Genomic DNA, 21,872 nt, shown 5'->3' with positions numbered 1-21,872 from the left:
CATCAATATGTTACTGTTGATCAGTGCGAGGATGTTGAGGAGTTGGACTTCCATGGTTGTCTAAGTCATAGTGATGTCTAGCATGGCTTGCTCAATCCATTTCTCTCACATGGGTACATGTGCATTGTAATGTAATGTCTTGTCAAGTGTAATTCAAGTGTCGATAGTTGGATGTAACAGTCATAGAGTAGATGAAGAATCATGAGGGTAGTTGAATTGTCACAAAGGGGAATGTCAAGGGACACCCCACCCTTTGCTATAAATAGTCCCTCATTACTCATTGTCTATGCTTTTGGTCAGCCAAGCTTCCGATAAGACTATCTTGGAGAGAGTTTGGACAGTATTGTAATGAGCCTTGGCTTCTCCACTACATAGAGCTAGTACATATCTTTGGAGGAGAAGGCGGTTGTGTCTGTAACGTTCTGCTATTAGAACTAGTGGTTGGACATGGATGTATTGTATGAATGGAACTTACACTTCTTAATATAACAAGAGACGACATGTTTCATGCATATGTCGTATTGTATTCTATGCTATCTGGTTTACTCTAAATGATATATGTATCTGTTTACTTACACATGCATGTATAGCTATCTGTGTATGTATGTATGAATCTTTCTGAAATGTGTTGTTGGTTTAACCATCACTTTGGATTGCTTGCTAACTTTCCTTCCATGTTGTGATACATTTTCGTTCGTGTGTTCCCTTCTTAACTGCATGCTATCACAGGTTTCCAAGGGGCGCACTCATCTCAACCCTCGTGTGTTAGAACCTTTCATGCACCTTCCTTGGCTCACTGTAGCTGTCACACCCTTACTACCAACAAAGTTATCTTACTTGCCTCTATGCAAAATTGCGGTCAAGGCATTACCGTACGACCCACTGTTGGGACTCCTACACTAAATGGTCTGAGGTCTAATTGGGAATTCTTATTGGGGAGATCCCCTGACATGTTGGCGGGTCTAGCACTGTCAACATTTCTAGTGCTAGAAGGAGGGCTAGATGACAAGATGTGTCCTCTCATCCTGTTTTGAACCTTTGCATATCTATCATGGATTCGTGCACTCTTCTCCCTTCGCGATGTTTTCCAAATCAGGAAGATGTCACCATCAAGTGGGAGTTTCTCGATCACTTGTCCACTTATACGTATGGTGGTGAAGGCGAAGTGGCCTGGCCTGAGTTCTTACATTACTTTCTTTCCATGCTTCATGAGGAAGATGGATGTTCTAACGAACAGGCCAACTTGCTGATTGCATACACACTTCGCAAATCCCCACATCGGTGGTTGTGCAACTTACCATCTGACAGTGTGCACTCACGTGAGCACTTATGTGATCTCATTGAAGACACTTTCTATCATTTTGATCCAGACCATCTTGACCAAAAACTATTACAACAACAAAAGGCTCTGAATGAATCGACTATGGATTTTTTGCAGCGCTTTCGTGACTTGCAGTTTCAAGCTCCAAAGAGCCAGACGAAATTTTTATATCTTTGGGACCGATTCGAGTATTGTGTTAAGAAATATACTCGTCCTAAGAAGAAGTTTTAAATCAAGCCTCACTTTGTATTCTTCAGTGACGGAGCTGTGCGATCCCAGACAAATGCAGACATTGTCCGCCATCCCCTCATCAAACAGCTCCGCCACTGCAGAGTGATGCTGAGGATCATGCTCACACACTTGTTCAGCTGTCACGACCTCCCAACATCACTTCGCTTAATTTTCGCGCAGATTTGGTTGAGTCCATCGAGTTTTCATATGCATTTTGTTCCACAACCTCCTTCTTCGCACTCGGTTGTTCCTTTGGATGATACTGTCTTGTGTTCTTCCATTCCGGTCTCTACACGTGTTGTGAATGAGGAACAAGCCATTGGCGGAGTTGATGTTGCACAACTAACATGCGTTGTCATTCATGAAGAATATGAATGGGAGATTGAGCATCAACACTTGGCGAAGGATGACTCCCTTCCATCTGAGCCTCCTTCGTTCTTTCCTGACATCTTTGGTGAACCTGCCATCCATGATTTCACATGTGTATCTTCATCCACAAATGCACCCATTATTGATCACTCTCCGAACACATCGGATGTCAGTCCATCATTCGAAAACGGATAGGATAAGTTATTCACTCAAAATCCACTTGATCTTTCATCTGCCTTTTTTGGAAGCGCAGAAGATGAATTTTTTCACTTTTCATCTACCCCTCTGTTTGATTCATCTGATCATGAGGATACCGATGAAATCATTGATTTTCTGATCATGGCGGTCGTGATCAATTTACTCCTATATTTGATCACGATCATGATCCTATCACAGTTGATTTTTCGAAGCCACTGGTCTATGATGATCTATTTGACGATGAAGTTGAAACACCCAACACTGTTGAGGCACTTCAGCGCAAGCTGATGGTTATGTCAGGCCCTCGCTCTCTTGGGGTTAGTATCACTTCCGATCAGGAAACTGTTCAATCACCCAAGGCTCCTCATCACTCATTTGTATGTATTGAAGATCAATCTCACACACATATCATGCTTCCTCCACTCGAGCTTCACGATCCTATCACTCATGCATTGGAGGAATATTACATTGCAAGCACATGTGCACGACGCAATTTGTATTTGTTCCTTTCGTTTGCTTTCATGTCATAGTGAAGAGTGTGCATATGCTTTAAAGTTGCACGCAATGTTGCACAACACCATGATAAGTCCACGGACTGCTTGTCATGCACTTCCACTTACTTATGTCCTGTGGGAACTTTCAAACACGAAGTATGATTGTCTTCATTGTTATATCTTTCTTGCTTGCTAGTTCACATAACTAGGTTTCTCGCAGACCAAGCCTTCACCAACATGGGTCACCCAATGTGATGGTGGCTGCATTGGAAATATCACTTCACGTGATCAGGCCCATGCACCGTTAGTTTATGAGTAGGAGTATTGTTTGCTTTTAGTCAGTTTGCTTGCATGCTTGTTTGCTCACTTGCTTTGTTTGTTTGTTTGCTTACTCGCTTTGCTCTTGCTTTTGTTTCTGCTTCTGCTTTGCTTTGTTGTTTGTTAGTTTGCTTGTTTTGTTCGTAGGTTGGTTTCACATGAAACCATGTATGACTCTTGAAACAAGCTGGGTAAAGTAAAAGAGGCCTTGAGTAGCGATCACTACTTGGTTATCTTTCATCTTGCCTTTGTATGAAGAACTTGTTACTTTATGTCCATGATACGTCGAAGGAAAATACGTACTTTTTGAAGTGAACCTTGGTGAAAACACAATGCTTGAGCGTTGACTAGTGTCACCTACTCTAGTCAGTTGTTTTTGGGTTAACCCTTGTAAGCTTAATCAAGTAGAGTAAGGTGAGGGGGAAAAACCTTAACAAGTACATCAGAGGTATAATAAACTACTTCTCTGAAGGAACAACTTCTTATGCTCTCAATAAGTTGGGATCCCTCTTCCACCTCTAAAATGAATAAGTGCTATGCACAGTTATGAAAATGAAAAAATGAAAAAGTGAAAAAAGTTTTAAAAAATGAAAATGAATAAGGCGAAAGAAGAGAAAGGCTTCTTGAGTAGAGAGGTGACGCGAGTAACTCCGTCGGGGCACTGACCAGGCTCACTAGTAGTGGAGCCATGCTTGTGTTCCTATGTGACTTCGCCGGGGTAATGTCCAGGCTTGCTGGCAGCGAAGAAACATTAGAGATGAAACTAAGTCTCTAACGACTATACTGCTTGTGCACCAATATACCCCTCAACCCCAATCGAAACAATTGTGTTGCCTTAACTTGGAATGTGTGTCAATCGACCAAGAGCTTGACAGATGCTACATATTACAATCAAGCTTGTGTGAAACTAAGACAAACTGAGAACTAAACAATACTTCCTTAGGTGTTAGACTTTCTTTTCATGAACAAGGTCCATTCAGAGAACTGGAATTCTACCAGTGTGTCGCCAAGTGTTGTAGTGGCTACAACCACCCCCCAAAATTTTTCCTTAGCTTCGTTTTGGAGCACCTTCCTACCAACCTTTCACAACACCTTGTCTTGCTTCATCAAGTACACAAGCTTCAATGTTTTTCGTGCACAAAGACAACCTATTGATCAAAGCTTGATGCATTCCTCTCATAGGCTATTCATCCGGACTTGGTCCAACTGCAAGCTGAGCAACTCCCCCAAGGAATTGCATAGTTCTGGAGGGCAACCAACCTTCCCTCTAGAAATTGCGCAATTCTATCTGGCAGCCTGGGAGGCTCCAGAATTGCACCATCTTGCCAGTCAGGCTTCACCCAGAAAACTACGCAATCCTTCCCCACAAGGCTGCTCAGCCCAGGAATTGTGCAATCATGGGCAACAGTTAGCTGCTCTGCCCAGAAATTGCACAAATCTCCTGGGCAACCAGCCCAACTCCCATCCAGAAATGCGCATTTTCTCCCCGTAGTTGAGCAGCCTCATGCATGAGAAGTTGGGTTGACCAGTTCCTCCCGAGACCAAGGAAAATTGACCTACATGCATGGCTTGATTTTTCTCGGAGTAGCAAAAGGAAACATGCAAAAAGCATCCCTTGATTCAGGGAACTATTTTTAGTAGCTGGAGGTTACATGCAAAGTTCGTTTTAGAAACTTTCATTTAAGTGTCGTTTTGTCTAGATTTGTGGCATGCACATCATGAGCTCAAACTTATTTATTCAACGCATCATAGCTCATTCTTTCACATCGATCTTGGAGCTCTGACATGCCACAACACATCCAGGACTTTTCGACACATCTGGCTCATCTATTCATGGGTAAGTGGTCTCAACTTGTCTTTTTCAACATTTTTGTCGCTTTTTGTGTTTTCGCTTGTGTGAGTATTGTTTGCTTGATTTCTTTGAATGCTTGTTGTCGTTTACATGCATACTAGCTTATACTAGCACCATTTTAGTTTTCATTTCTAGCTTACTGTTGTCACATGCATGAAACTGTTTCTCATGAACAATCGTCGATTCGACGACTTGGTTCCCCACATGCATGTTGTTCTGTTTTCTAAATATTTCATTCAATGTTTGCATGTACGATCAATCACTTCCGATTTCACTTAATGTCACCATGCATTCACTTTCACATTTGCTTTTAGTTTCCTGTTGGCGAGTTTGGCGAGCCTTGGCCAAAACTCTGCCTCACCGAGACAACATTGCGCAATCCAGGGAAGGAAGGATCTGTATTCCTCTCCAGAAATGCGCATTTATGCACATGCACTATCCTCCAGGACTTCTTTGCGCATTTTTGAGGGACAATGATTGCTGGCCCAAAAAATTGCGCAATGTAGTCCCTGAGCCTGCAGTCATTGCCAGCTGGAATTTCACATTGCGCAATCCCAACAGTCAACAGTCAAGTTGGATTGTGCATTGCGCAAATCCAACAGCCAGTCTTGCCTCTTAGACAACCCATACTTCCTTTTCCGCAGTTCTGGCATCCACTGACCCAACCTACCAGAAGAAATTGTGCAATCTTTGCCTATCATTCCCCAGGTATGTGTTATATCATTCTCCAAATTTGTATTGGTTTTCACTAACGGATTTGTTGCCATGCATGTTGCTTTGTCTCTAGATATTTCAAGTATTCATCTGCCTCTTAACAGTACAGGATCAATGGCCTCAAAGAGAGTAGGATCAAAGGACAGTGATGGAAGTGCAACTGAAGCAGCAGTTGAACGGATGTCTGCATGTCTACCAATCTATGAAGATACCAAGTTTTTTTTAGACAAGGACATCAAGCTGAAATGGCAAGAGGTCAATGAAGCATTTGTAGGCACCTTTGGTGAAGATCTCGAAGACTGCCAGGTGTATGTGAACATTCACAAGTTCGTCTTGTACTGGATTACATGCAAATACCCCGCATTCCCATGCGTGTACATGATACACTGGATCGTCTCGCACAATGATCTCGACACGATGAATTTGAGCTATGTTAGCGAGGCGAAGATTACAACCTTCTGGGCACATGATTATGATGAGATGTATCAGATGTCAAAACCCATGACTATCAAGGAGGCTCCCTTCAGTGTACCCAGCAGCAGTGCCAACTCCAGAGACATTCTTAGGAATTGGGTAAAGGAGCCGTCTAGATTCAGGATGACACCCAACCAGATCTACAAGACGAAGATACTGCAGAAGGCATATCAATACTTGATCATATTTTCATGTCGACTATATGGCCAAGAAAGCACGGAAACCTTCCCGCAAAGTTGGGTGATCGCGCGAGACCAACTGGCCAGAGAAGGAAAACCATGTAACTGGTTGAATATATTGGCTCATCAACTAAAGGAACAGGTAACGAAGGCTCGATAATCACCCGAAGGTATGCAAGCATATATCTACATGTTCGCCTACATATTAGATGCAATCTGTGCCCGACAGGTGTTCCCAGGCTTGGAGTGGGCATGGTCACCGACAAAGACTGCTGTGAACACATATTGTAAGTTGTTGTCTGAATGCAGCTTTAGAGGAGTTATCGCACGACTTTCTGATCATTTTGTCACCCCAGTTTACAAGATGATATTCAAACAGGATCCACCTTGCATGTCAAGGGCAGCAATGGAGGCAATTATGGACATTGCTGATTGGTATGCCTCACCGTCTGACACCCTCATATGAATGTTCAGTGCGGAGAAGCCTCTGCATGTTCTACCGAAGTTTGTCTTGGACATACTCGTCATGCAAGAAGTAGCATATCACATCTCAGCAGGATTGACAGCTAGATTGCATTGGAAGAAGGCGGCACCTTGGCCTGCTCTTTCATTGCGGATTGGGTTATATGAGATCCGGAGTTTCAAGCAAGCGAATTTCGAAGCAGAATAGATGAAGAAGTATCCATATGACCTTCGAAGTTACAATCCGTATGACCCACATTGTATTGTGAAAGATCACTACACGAGAGTATAGTTCAATTGGATCCACAGGGCATTTCATTGGGTCGAGGAGGACCCATGGAGATATTGCTGCGGTTTCTCTAGACCCAATGAACAAGTCGGCTTCATTGTGGAGTGGTTAGCGAAGAAACATGAAGCAACATCCTGGAAAGAAACAACACCAGCAGCAGTAGCAGCAGAGGCAAGCATATCAGTGCGCGACAAGGGCAATAAGAAGATTTTCTATTCAATGGAGGAAGAGAAAAGCTTCAAGTTCCGAGCAGATCCAATGGTAGAAAAAGCAACTATGGCTATAGAGGCAAAGAGGCAACAACGCGACAATTGAATCACGCAAAGGCAGAGGGAGAAGAGAATAATGGAGGAAACAGAGAAGGAGTTGCATGAGCAGAAGGAGCAACTCCGAAAGGAGAAAGAGCTGCGCAAACAGGAGAGGGAAGTGCAACAAGAACATGTACAACAAGGGGTGAAACCTGTGGAAACAGGTGAAAGAACGACCGTATAGGTAGTGGATTCATCAGAACAACTGGCATCAGGTAGATAGGGTGAACCATCGCAGGAGCAGGACTTCTCTTGTGAGATAAAGCAAGCACTTCAACAGTTGGATATAGAGATGAAGTAGCATGAATTGGAACAAGACATTGACCTCATGCCTCATCACCAAGAGGTCGACTTACCCGCTTCATCGCATCCAAATGATGAGCAAGTCTCAAGTGCCCAAGGAGGCTTTAAGATCCTTGGACATCAGCCGAAAGGAGAGATGCACATCATCTCATTCGACGAGTCTCAACATAGAATTTTGCAATCTCACAGAGTGTCAACTCTAGATGATCATACATCTCCTACACAAGTTGAGGAGCGAGTGATCGTGTCTGACATGTGCAAACATCCAACAGCTTTGGCCGATGCAACCAGAGTGTATGTCTAAGCCACTATCTCAAGTGTTCACTTTCTAATAGCTAAGAATGAGCGAATGGCTAAGGAACTACAGATGACCAAGAAAGGAGGAGAGTTGGTGATAACATCCACCCAAGCTTAACTAAAGAAGGCAATACTAGATGAAGTATTATCCCTTGACACAGTTATGCGAGCATTGTACTCCAAGTTTGGCACCGACGGATGGCAACAACGATGTGCTAGAAGAGCACGTAACTTGACGAACTTGCATGTTGTTGTTGATTACATGCAAACATGGATGATGAGATACAAGTGAGCCCCGCTTCACTTGCCTAAGATGATGAACACCAATGCAGTCGAGCTGAAGGCACGTATTCGGAGTCAGATTTGGAACTATGAAGAGCTCCCACAATTCACTAGTAGTGTACAGGGTTCCCATGCACATGTATTCAAGAGTATGAATATTGTGGTGCGCGCACATGCGATCCCATCTATTGGGACTCTCACCCAGGCGAAGAAAAATACACAGGTCTGACTAGAGCTTGACTCATACTTCGATGAGTTGATGCGCATTGCCACCAGCGCAGACTTTCCCATCAGTGCAGACATCATGCACAAGTATGTTGTTGGTCCAGCCGCATTGAAGATAATGATGCGCATGCTTACAGACAAGTTGGACAGAGGAGCCCAAGAAGTGTACCCGGATGCTATGGAGGCAAGAGTCAGGTTCCAGAAATATGTCACCTTAGAGCACATGGGCACGATTGCAGACTACTGATCTTGGCATTAGTATGTTACTGTTGATTAGCGCGAGGATGTTGAGGAGTTGGACTTCCATGGTTGTGTAAGTCATAGTGATGTCTAGCATGGATTTCTCAAGCCATTTCTCTCACGGGTACATGTGCATTGTAACGTAATGTCTTGTCAAGTGTCGATAGTTGGATGTAACAGTCATAGAGTAGATGAAGAGTCATGAGGGTAGTTGAGCTGTCACAAAGGGGAATGTCAAGGGCCACCTCACCCTTTGCTATAAATAGTCCCTCATAACTCATTGTATAGGCTTTTGGTCAGCCAAGCTTCCAATAAAACTATCTTTGAGAGAGCTTGGACAATATTGTAACGAGCCTTGGCTTCTCCACTACGCAAAGCAAGTACATCTCTTTGGAGGAGTAGGCGGTTGTGGCTACAACGTTACACTATCAGAACTAGTGGTTGTACATGGATGTATTGTATGAATGGAACTTACACTTCTTAGTATAACAAGAGCCAACACTTTTCATGCATATGTCATATTGTATTCTATGCTATTTTGTTTACTCTAAATGATATATGTAGATGTTTACTTACGCATGCATGTATAGCTATATGTGTATGTATGTATGAATCTTTCTAAAATGTGTTGTTGGTTTAACCATCGCTTTGGATTGCTTGCTAAATTGTCTTCCATGTTGTGATGCAGCTTTGCTCGTGCGTTTCCTTCTTAACTGCGTGCTATCACAGGTTTCCAAGGGGCATACTCATCTCAACCCCCATGCGTTAGAACCTCTCATGCACCTTCCTTGGCTCAGTGCAACTGTCACACCCTTGCTACTAATAGAGTTATCTTACTTGCCTCTGTGCGATATCGCAGTCAAGGCATTACCGTACAACCCACTGTTGGGAATCTTACACCAAACGGTCTGAGGTCTAATTGGGACTTCTTATCGGGGAGATCCCCTGACATGTTGGGGGGTCTAACACTGTCAAAATATATACATGTTCCCCTACTTGGAATTATTTTTGTGTCCTCTTCAAATCTACAAAACTCTTTTGTGTCTCTTGAGCTGCTTTTAGGTTCTATTTTATCTTCTTTACATGTTATTTCATTTCTTGCGAAAGATATAATCCTAACACAAGCTTATCTTTAGGCTGACTCAAACTCAAGGGAGTATGGCACTTTTTTTCATACATAACTTCGAAAGGACTCATTTAAGTAATGCTTGATAACTATTGTTATAGGAAAACTCAACTAAATGCAAATAATCCTCCCATTTTAGGTTTATTCATTGCATAGATGTATAACATGTCATCAAGGATCCGATTGGTCCTTTTTATTTTCCCATCTATTTGTGGGCGATACACAATGCTAGATTCCAACTATGTGTCTATACCTGTAAACAATGTTTTCCAAAAGTTGGAAGTGAAGTTTGCATCCCTGTTTGATATGACAATATCCGTTATTCCATGTAACCTGAAAATATCTTTCATGAAATGCTTTGCCACCTGAACAACTTTGTAAGTAGATTGAATAGGTATAAAATGAGTAGCCTTCAACAAATTATCTATAATAACCATAATTGAGTCACGATGTTTCCCATTTCTAGGAAAACCAGTGATCAAATCTAATGATATTACATCCCACTTCATTTCTGGTATAGGTAGAGTTCAACAATCCTGTTGGATTTTGATGCTCTACCTTTACTTTTTAACATTGTTGGAATTTTTCCGAGTACTCGGCAACTTCCTTATTCATACCGAGTCAAAAAAACTATTTTCTAAGTGTTGACATGATTTTCTGGTAACCAAAATGAGTTGAGAAGGGTCTTTTATGGTGTTCATCCAATATTAATTGTTTAAGTTTGGCTACATCAGGGACACGAATTTTGTTCCTAAATGTTAACCAACCCTCTTTATTAATTTCACATTTTGACATTTAGACATCACCATCTTTATCGTTTAGCCTTTTCCATATCTGATAATGAATTCTATCTTCCAATGTTGTTGTCTTTATTTGTTCTAATTTTTTTTTATTTCAACACTATTTACGATTATCTCACAAGTTTGCTTCAAACTTCGACTTAGTGTGTCAACCAATTTATTTTCCTTTCCTTTTATATATGTAATGTCAAAGTCATATTCACCCAAGAAAGCCATCCACTTGGATTTTCTAGAATTCATGTCAGGTTGATTGAAAAACTATTTTAAACTCAAATGATTAGTGATTAGGATAAACTTCTTATCTATTAAGTAGCACCTCCACATTTTCAGTGCGTGAGTAACTGCAACTAATTCCAAATCATAGACTACATAAATTATTTCACGGTTCTTTAATTTTCGAGATTCATAAGCTACCACATAGTCCTCTTCCATTTGTACTCCTCCCAAGCCTTCCAAACAACCATCAATACATATTACAAAATCTTTGTCAGGATCTGCTATTTTAAGCACGGGTGAAATAGTGAGCAAATGCTTCAACTGTTCAAAACTCTCCTGACATTTTTGGGTCCATTCGAATTTAACCCCCTTTTTATGTAGAGAGGTTATGGGGTAAGCCAATTTAGGAAACCCCTCTGTGAATCTGCAATAGTATCTCGTGATACCCATAAATGATATAACATCTACCACATCCTTGGGAATTAGCCAGTTAAGAATGAATTTCACTTTTTTAGGATCTACAACTATTCCATCCTTATATATTACATGTCCTAAATATTGCATTTTTTCTTGATAAAATGCACACTTGTTGAACTTAGCATATAACTGATGCTCTCGAAGGGTCTGCAACATTATTTATAGGTGTTGTTTATGTTCCTTTGGTGTCTCAAAGTAGATTAAAGTATCATCGATAAATATTAACACAAATTTATCTAGGTACTTACTAAAGACACGATTCATCAAACACATAAAGGTAGTTGGGGCATTCGAAAGTCCAAATGGAAGAATTGTAAATTCATAATGTCCATACCTAGTTCTGAACATTGTTTTAGGAATATATTCATCTTTAATCCTTAAATGATGGTATCTGGACCTTAAGTCTATTTTAGAGAAAATATATTCCCCCTCACTTCATGAAACAAATCATCGATTCTAGGCAATGGATATTGTTGGGAAATCCTAGGCGTTGGCAGTTAAATGATTTCCCTTATTATGACATTCACTTGTGATGTTTTCATTATTAGAATTAATATTATAATTAGGTATATTAATTATCTTTTTTTATCATCAAGATTAATTTCAAGCAACAAATAGAAGAGAACACAAGATATAAGCACGCTGCCAGGGAAAAACCCCCCTCGAGGGAAAACCCAGTCACAAATTATTCCTTTAGTAGATTCAAGATGAGATGACCAAGACCTTTACATCTTAGACTTGAGACTACCTCCATCCATCAAGTCAACCTAACCTCCATGCTTGCATCGAATCCTTATCACCGTGTTTGCATCAAGACTTCATCATTGAACTTCTTTGTTGTGACAATCTCGAGTTTTTCTTCACTGTAACAATATATAATTTCCTCACTGTGATATATACGAATTATGTGGTCACTGTAATACGCGTTCATCTGTACTCCACATGCTTGTGATACCTTCTTACAACAACAACACTGAAAATACTCTTCTAAGATGGCACCAAAATACATTTACCAAAATTTTGATAGCACCAAAGTTGGTTTTCTGTGATAACAATGAAATTTATACAGCAATCAATCTGAGCTCCTTTCACAGTAACAACACTGAAACAATCTGAGCTTCTTCACTGTGATTGCACTAAAATTACTTCTATGTGATCACCAAAATTTTTCTCTGAAATTGTGAGCTCTGAGTTAGTGTAATGCGAAGATCCCAGGATGGTATATATAGTAGTTGCCCCATGTAAATAGGCTGACATATGTTCATGAAGAGTTGCATCTTTGTTATAGGCCTACATGAGTTATTTTTATGATAGTTTCTTTTAGGCTAACTTGAAGGAGTCGTTGAGGAGGCTGACTTGATGATGGAGGAGCCTTTAAACAATAAACACATTGAATTTAACAATACCCTAAAGTCTACAATGGAGGCTTGACCTATAATTGACCCAAGCATGAAGCCCGTGTTTTAATAAGTCAATTCAATTTAATAATAATTTTTTTCACTTTCTTTTGACAAATAATTTACATTTTGACTTCAAGTACAATAATGAAGATCAAACCTAGCTACATTTTCCAACACTCCCTCTTAACTAGGGAGGTATTCATATTTACATATAACCAAAGAGGTACATGTAAGATTTCAATCCACATCATCTATGAAGAAGTTTAGGCACCAAAATGCCATGGACTAGATTCCTGCCCAAGGCAATCTATCCATTGGTCTCTCAACAATTTGGGCACCACAATGCCATGGACTAGATTCCTGACCAGGGCAATCTATCTGGGTGGGACTAAGATGGGCTCAAGTTTTCAGCCTCTCTATCTACCATCAGGATTACTTGCTAACCACCAACCCAAAGATCCAAGTGTATATAAAAAACAGAGGTCTATAACCAACACCAACTTCCAAACTTCGGGACCTAGACATCAACACAAAGTGCTAGCCATATGTCCTGCCAGGCAATTCTTCACTCACAAAGCTTCAACACTCCTTGATCCATCATATCAAGGATGAAAAATCTCTCCAATAAAATTGATTGGTAACCAACATGCTACCCAAACCTTTGAGAGATTCACCTGTACAAACACGACCCCTATCAACAATATACTTTCATATTTACATAATCAAATACAAACCTCTGGGGTCTTCTAGACAATTTGATGTTGCTTCTCAACTTTTCATAGTAGGACTATCAACCGAATCTCTAATCGAAGATTCTTCAATCATACACTTTCCTTTCCTACTTCTCATGCAATAATAGATCCTCTGAAATTCATTCTTTAATCAAAACCAAGCTATGCCATCCCTCTCAACTAGGGAGCATCTCTTTATCCAGACTCCCTCTTAACTTAGGGAGATCAACTTCTTCTTTTCATCATCGGAGAATATTTTGTGGCTTCCAACCATTTCATTAGAGTTATCATCATCCCCATCATTCTTATTGCATCAATGAACATCTTCACCATATTGAATATTATGTACCTACACAACTTAGATAGAAAGTACACCTAAATCTATAGAAGTGTGAAATTAGTCCTATCAGAATTACGAAATCATTTCAACTTTATACCCAAACTTAATTATAACCAAGAGACACATACTCTTCAACATCTTTCTAGGGACTTTGTCATAAACCCTAGACTACATCATAACAACTTTTCTTACATCTAGGGTTTCAATGTTTCTTCCAAAGGTATGACATACCTTACTACAACATATAGAAAACCCTAGAAACAATTCAAACAAATATAGAACTACAAAGCATCTAACAGCGTTTGAAAATTCATATGTTAGACTTCGTACTAGGGTTTCATACAAATCCTATATTTCATACAAAAGAATCAATCAAAATCAATCACAGCTTAGTCATTAACATGGCTAGCTTGCACCAGGGTTAGTTGCAAGACCTAGATTTTCAATCAAACATCTATCCCAACCAAAACTCAGATTTCAACAATGTTACACAAATCTTAAATTATCACATTATCATCATACATCCAAGATTTTTACTTCTACTAAGGTTTAACTCCAAAACCCTAGAATACTATCATTCTAGAAAGACAAACTTTGACTAGGGCTTTGTTCCAAATGCTAGGATTCATGACTACCAACAAATAGGTCAACTCATACAACTAGGTCTTCATCATCATGCATAGACACAACATATGTCGGAAAAAATTAATATATTAGACATATATCGACCTAGACCAAGCTAGGGTTTCAAACAATGGACACATACCTAGGGTTTCATTCCTAAGACTCTAAGTACTTAACAAGGGTTTTTCTTATAGACCCAACCAAACCCTAAATATCTAGTGTTTCATAATATAGCAAAACAAACCCTATTATTCAAAAATTTCAAAGGTTCAGGATTTCAAACAAACATCATTTAACCCTAAAAAGTTAGGTTTTCATGATCATACCGAAATGCCAAACATGACATCATCAACAAAAATTTCAAATAACATTTCACAATAGACTTAAGCAAGCTAGGGTTTCACACATTGTCAACATACCCTTAGGTTAGGGTTTTCTAGAGAACATGTCTAAGGTTCTATAAAATCAATTAACAATATGAGGAGGGGTAGATTTATCAAGTGATGAATCACCCAGAACAAGAATAATTATGATTCAAGATAGCTATACATAATGATGTTAGTAATGTAATGTAAACTTCAAAAATAAGATTATCATACTTTTAAGAGAATTTGGTAAGGTGTATAGTTTGAGACGTACCTAGAGATGTTTCTTGGCAAACTTGATAAGGATTCCTTGAAGTGTTAAGCCATCATCTTTATACCTATAGAACATATTACAAGCACAATATGTGATATCAAAGACATAATTTAATTTCCTGTTAGATCTTCTACATAATCATGGCGGAGGGAATCTTTCAAACATTAGTGGAACCTTTTGTTTGATATCCTAGAAAAACCCTAGAAGATAAGGATGTAAGTTATCTAGGGATTACAATCTTTATCCTAGACTAACTATAAGCAAGAATCATTTAGAAGAATATATGTACCTTGTGATTACATACCTCTAATTTGGAAACTTGTTGTAGTAGCAATACTTACCTCAAAGAGTCCTTTCTTCAAGCTGGTTCCTTGGACTATCAAATGTTATTTACCTTAGGAAAAACTTTGTATTTTATATGATGACATAGTTTATTAAGGTGCCTTATTTTGTGCTTCGTTCTTGTAATGTTTGAGATTTCTTCATTGTAGTAATACTGAATGGAAATAGCACCAAATTGAGGGAGAATACCATCGAATGGGACCATAACATCAAACTGTAGGAGTATCTCACCAGACTGTGGAAGCATAGAGATCATCCTTCCACCCTATCCGAGCTCCTTGTAATGACAACTAAACATTTTATTCAAACTAGTTATCTATGCTATTCGTCTTTACGAGATCATATCACTTCAATGTCACTAAGTTAGAGATCTTTTTCACTGTGGAGGAAACCCTAAAACATTTCATATTCCACTATATATATTATACTGAAACTTCACCGGAATGAATCTACTATGACATCAAACTGAGGTCTCTTAATTCCACTGAAATTCATCTAAGCTTATATAACGAAGTTATATCTTTATATGTGCCTTTACCAACATGTCCAAGCTCCATTCTGGAAAAGATTCGAACTTCTTTCTCCTTCATACTTGATGTCTTCAATATGGTGAATGGAGTAGCTCATTGAAATATGGTGAATGGACTAGTTTCATCCTTTCAAGATACCTCAAAATATTAGCCCAAAAATGTCCTTGAGATCTTGATCTTGATTTTCAAGGCTAACACATCTTTTCATTGAGAATACTTCAAGTGATCTTCAAACTGCCTTTGACCATAACTTTGAAACCATGTTGGGAAATCCTAGGAGTTGGCAGTGAAATGATTTCCCTTATTATGACATTAACTTGTGATATTTTCATTATTAGTTCTATGTCTCTTAATTATATTTTCTTATCATCAAGATTAATGCCAAATAACAAATAGAAGAGAACACAAGATATAGGCACGCTACTAGGGAAAACCCCCCTCGACGGGAAAACTCGGTCACAAATTCTTCCTTTAGTAGATTCAAGATGAGATGACCAAGAGCTTTACATCTTAGACTCGAGACTACCTCCATCCATCAATTCATCCTCACCTCCATGCTTGCATCGAATCCTTATCACTGTGTTTGCATCAAGACTTCATCACTGAACTTCTTTGTTGTGACAATCCCAAGTTTTTCTTCAATATAATAATATATAATTTCTTCATTGTGATATATACGAATTTTGTGGTCACTATAATACAAATTCATATGTACTTTGCATGCCTGCGATACCTTCTTACAACAACAACACCAAAAATACTCTTCTGAGATGGCACCGAAATACATTTACCAAAATTGTGATAGCACCGAATTTGGTTTTTTGTGATAGCAACGAAATTTATCTAGCAATCAATCTGAGCTCCTTTCACTGTAATAACACCAAAACATACTGAGCTTCTTCATTGTGATTGCACCGAAATTACTTCTATGTGATCACCAAAATTTATCTCTAAAATTGCGAGCTCTGGGTTAGTGTAATGTGAAGATCCCAGCTTGGTATATATAGTAGTTTCCTCATGTAAATATGCCAACATATGTTCATGAAGAGTTGCATCCTTGTTATAGGCCGACATGAGTTCTTTTTATGACCATTTCTTTTAGGCCGACTTGAAGGAGTCGTTGAGGAGGATGACTTGATGATGGAGGAGCATTTAACCAATAAACACATTGAATTTGACAATACCCTAAAGCCTACAACAGAGGCTTGACCTATAATTGACCCAATCATGAAACCCATGCTTTAATAAGTCAATTCAATTTAATAATAATTTATTTTTCACTTTGTTTTGACAAATAGATTACATTTTGACTTCAAGTACAATAACGAAGACCAAACCTAGTTATATTTTCCAACAGATACTTATTCTTAATAATTAATTTATTTAGTTGCATATAATCAATGCATAATCTAAATGTACCATCCTTTTTTTTAACAAATAAAATTGGTGCCCCACATGGCGAAACACTTGTTCTAATTTACTCTTTGTTTAATAACTCTTGAAGTTGCATTTTTAGCTCCATTAATTCTAGCGAGCCCATCTTGTAAGGTGCCTTAGATATTGGTGCAACCCCTAGTATTAACTTAATAGAGAAATAAACATCTCTCTTAGGCCAAAACCTAAGAATCTCATGTGGAAACACATCTTTGTAATCCTAAATCACTTCCAAATCATCTAAGGCTCTAGATTTTCTTTCCTGTGAATAGTCTTATACCTGAAAAGCAAATAGCTCACACCCTTTGAACAAAAATGGGTAGAGTTATACCTTTTAAAATATGTATTTCTCCATTATCCATGATACAGGTAACAATTTTATCCAAATAGTTAACAATCGCTCTATGTCCCTCCAACCAATCCAAACCCACTAGTATGTCATAGGAACCTTACGGCAGAATATTTAGATTCGTTGTGTTTTTATTTCCATTTAAATCAAAAGGACATGTCTTCACCCAATTAGTCACTTTCCTCTTTTTGCAAGTAGCCAACAAGACTAGCTAAGAGTTTTCATATTTTTCTATATTTAATTTGAATTTTTCTACAATCTGGGGACTAACATAACTCAAAATCGCACCAGGGTCTATCAAAATAGAAATAGGTTGGTTTGAAAGTTTACCAGCTTCTATCTCCACCATGGTGTATTGATGTTCTCGCCAGTGTTCCTCTAATGTTGCGTTAGTCCGAGGAATGTTCCTAGCCACATCATTGATTGTGGAATCCTCTTCAATATTCTATAAACTATGAGCAGATTTTGTCTTATAGGGGAAGTTCCAAAAAAGATGGGGCTATCCACATCCCTAACACTTTAACAATTCCCTTTCTTTCCCATTGAACCCTTTAGTGTTCAATTCCATCTGTTTAGATCTAGTTTGAGTTTGATTATTGTTTTTGCTGAAATTATGACTCTCGTTTCCCTTACCAGAATTACTGAAAGAGCTATATTTTAATCCTTTTCCTCATTGTGCAAATCTGTCTTTTTTTTTTATTGGCCCACGATTTCACATTTTTGTTTTTTTGTTTAGCTTGTTGATAGTAGATTCTTGCATTTTGAATGGTCACATCCATTGTTTTGGGATTATCATATTCAATTCTCTCTTTAAAGGACAAAGGAAGGCAATTAATGAAACATTGGACCTTGGCTTTTTCTTCTCGTACATACGACACATATCTTAGAAGGTGATTAAATTTCATCACCAATTCATCAATTGTCATTTGGTCGAGCTTCAATTCATGAAACTCTTTGGCCTTGTCATCATAATATCTTTCAGGTAAGTATTCTTCTTTGAAAAATATCTAAAATTCATCCTAATTAATATTCTTGCCTTCAAAATTTTGCACAGTTCTAACTACTTCCCACCACAAGAAGGCTTTTCCCTGTAATTTGTATGTAGATAATTTAGCTTTCATATTACTGGAGTAATCATACACTTGAAAATATTGATTAATATTAAGCAACCATGCCTTTGCCACTTCTTTAGATTCTCCATCATAGGTTGAGGGTATAATTTTCTTAACTCCCCTTGCAATTCTATTTTTGGTTTCCTTCCTTGATTTAGAGGTAATTTTATTGATCTGCGCTCTTCCTCATTATATGAATTATCTTCTTTAGTCTCATTTATATCATTAGGATTATTTAGTTTGGAAGTCTCTTCTATGTATTCCTCCTCCATTATTGGTTCCACAGTTTTAGGATTTGATCTATTTGTTAGATGTTTAACGGGTTTCTCTTGTTCAATGCTAGCCTTTAAAAAATTTTCATTGTTTGCACAAAGGCTTACTATCTTTGTTCTCAAATCTCTAATTATATTCAATAAATCCACTATAGGAAATGGTGCTTGATCTCCCAAGTGTACCCAAATCCGGTCTTTGCCTATGTGTCCCTTCTTGAGGATTTCTGATTCCTTATCCTCTTCTCCACTCTCTCTTTTCTATGTAAAACATGGCATTCATTTGTTAAAAAAAAAATTGATTGAGCTCATAGGTCACAATGTTACAACTTGGTGATCTCGTAACATAGGTAACCTGTCTCTAAAGTTCCCCAAATAACATTGAAAACTTAATAACAATAATTTTTTTCCTAAAATTACATCATGCTTGTCACTGGTATTTTGACTTTTACCTTATTAACACATGATAGATAATTTACATTTACAAATCTAGGTTGATTTCTTTACATTAAGAGACCATGATTGTTATTCTTTTCAAAGGAGTACCATGTTCTAACCCTTGGGTTGATCATGGTGCTTGGAATATTTAAAATGTAACCCAAATGGCTTACATATCAACTAGGTGTCTGTTTCAAACTATATTAGTAAGTCTAGATCATGCGAAATGGTTAATTTATTTGGTTTGCACATATTTTTGGCTAGTGTCAAGGCTAACTACATGCGTTCTTCATTATCTCTTAAAACTGATATATGTATAAGTTTTATGTCTTCTATGTTGGGGAATTCTTGAGGTACTACCTAGTACAATGTTGATAGGATCTGATTGTGCTCATCTTCATATGATAGAGGCTAGATGGTTTGAGCCCTCGATATATCTCATCCCCTTGTAATGTGGAGTAGCATTGTGGATGGTGGATATTTGTTCTACGCCTTCGAAGGTGGAGATTTATGATCACACGGTTTGGGTAATGAACTACCCCTCCCCCCTCCACCACCTTCGCCATTTGCATGCTCAATTCTACAGGAAAATCTCTGCAACCTTATTGAAAACATGATGTTAGGGTTTTGTCCCCCATACAAACTAGTTGTTAGGGTGAATCTTTGTTCATGTTGGAGGTTTTTTGTGGATTATTATGCATATTTATGCCATTAATGACAATATTCCATTGTTCAGGTTATAATTCTAACCTTGGTCTCTTCCCAAATTTTACTTTCTGTGTGTCCTTTGTTAAGTTTACATTCTTGTTGTTGTACGAATTCAACACTAGTTTGACTGTTCTCTAGTTCTATTATTATTGCAAGAAATTTTGTCCCTCCTTCCTGCAACTTTGACATGCAACAACAGAGTTCTCATGGCGTTTCAACTTCGCCTCTTAACTCTTACATGGATAGCCATGATTTTCCCTCCTTTCTAAAACCTTAGGTTTAATGTTTTCTTTTCTTTATGGTGATATTTGCTTCCTTCCCGATATGGTTTCTGAGCACAAAACCCTTCTTGTTCTTTGAAAACCACAAGGATTTTTGTTGCCATCTCAAGTTAACTATTAATTCATTTACCCTAAATTTTATAATGGATTTATTTATGCACAAATCATTATGATTAATTAAGGTAACATTGAAGGTTGGTTACAATCTAGACTTTGGGAACTCAAGGGAAAATAATCTTTTGAGGGTTTTTTTTTTTTTGGAATTCTCCAAGTATTTATTCTTTGGCATCATGCCTTTATCACATTTCTTCTCTTGGAGCGACATCGACTGGATAAGATAGTGCTCTTCCATGCCAAACCATAGTCCATTAAAGTTAACCTTAAGAGAAATCTTCTGATTAACCCAAGGGATACTACTTTATGTTACGAAATTTTCTTGAGATTTTTTTTGTTTAAAAAGTCACAAGACCAAAACCATATAGCCAAGATAGATGAAGAAATTATTTACTAGGGATTCTCTTTCTTACTAGAGCATACAATGTTATTTACTTTTAGCTATGGCCATGGAATAACTTGGCTCAAACTTTGGATGATTTCCAAATGATTGAATTTTTATGTTGTATTTAGTTTCCTCCATTATCTGCAATTATAGTGAAAGTTTTTTCTTTCCATTTGATGTTGATTTGGGGTAGCATCAGATGTGCTCTAGCCACGAAAATTGGTGGAGAGGCTAAAGCACATGAAATCTCCAATACCCATAAATGGTTTGGGTAGATTATAAACATTTTGGGAGATATTAAAATAATTAATATTTTAAATGAAGTCCCTAAGTCTAAACTTAAGGAAAATAAAATATTAATGTGAATTAATATAAAACTGTGTTAGAAGGGTCCAAAAGTCATGGATCAAGCTAGAATTAACCTTAGCTATTGATTAGGAACTTCATCTCGGCCGTTGAATTGTCAATGAGAAAAGTATAAGAGGAAGCTTGAGGATCACTTGGAGAACACATTGAGTTGATCAAGATTTCGAATTTTTGGGGCAGGGTTTGCTGAGGAAGTTGAGAGAGTAATAAGAGTTGCAGCTGAGGGGCATTGAATACAAAAGCAGAGAGGCAGAGATAGTGCCGGGAGGATCAATGCAACAGTCGGGAAAGCTGACGCAGAGGGCAAAACCTTGAACTGCCAAGAACAACTGAAACTGTCAGGAACTACTAGAACAGCCGGGAAAGCTGATGCAAAGGGTAGAAGCTGGAACTGTCGGGAACAATCGTAACTGTCGAGAACTGTCGGAACAACCAGGAAAGTTGATGTAGAGGGCAGAAGCTGAAACTGCCAGGAACTGCTGGAACTGCTAGGAATGCTGACGCAGAGGGCAGAAGAGGCTGACGCAGTCCCTAGACAATGACGCTAGGGTTTTTCGTGGGGTAGATTGGAGTTGAGGCGCTGCTGGAGTGTTTATCTAGGGTTTTAGCCGGAGCATCTATCTCCGAAGGAGAGG

This window comes from Pinus tabuliformis, chromosome 8 (assembly GCF_031772625.1).
Source record: "Pinus tabuliformis cultivar Carrire ecotype Pingquan chromosome 8, CPIR1, whole genome shotgun sequence".
NCBI classification, from domain to species: domain Eukaryota; kingdom Viridiplantae; phylum Streptophyta; class Pinopsida; order Pinales; family Pinaceae; genus Pinus; species Pinus tabuliformis.
This window is presented reverse-complemented; position numbering follows the sequence as displayed.